The 242-nt window shown below is 67.8% G+C and overlaps 1 protein-coding gene across 1 annotated transcript in view; it reads right to left on the minus strand.

Moving 5' to 3' along the window:
• Nucleotides 1-242, minus strand: part of SERTAD4 (SERTA domain containing 4) — a 15,653-nt gene that overhangs the window by 5,182 nt on the left and 10,229 nt on the right. The gene's annotated exons all lie outside the window — the stretch shown is intronic.

The raw sequence follows: 242 nt of genomic DNA on the forward strand, positions 1-242 counted from the left end.
GGTAGGCGGCGAGGTCGGCGGCTCCGTCGGCGGCGATGGGGCGGCCCAGCCGCTGCATGGGCAGCACCAGGGTCATCGCGGGCGCCGGCACCTGGAAGCGAAGCAGCGCGGTGAGCGCCCGGCACCCCCTTCACCTGACACCCCCCCCGGCCCCGCGGTGTTCCGCGCCCCCTTGGCAGTCATGCCTCTGTATGCACGTATATAAAAACCACACGCACGTATATCTCACATAGACACACTTT

This window comes from Haliaeetus leucocephalus, unplaced genomic scaffold (assembly GCF_000737465.1).
Source record: "Haliaeetus leucocephalus isolate CR32 unplaced genomic scaffold, Haliaeetus_leucocephalus-4.0 Scaffold526, whole genome shotgun sequence".
In the NCBI taxonomy this organism is placed as follows: domain Eukaryota; kingdom Metazoa; phylum Chordata; class Aves; order Accipitriformes; family Accipitridae; genus Haliaeetus; species Haliaeetus leucocephalus.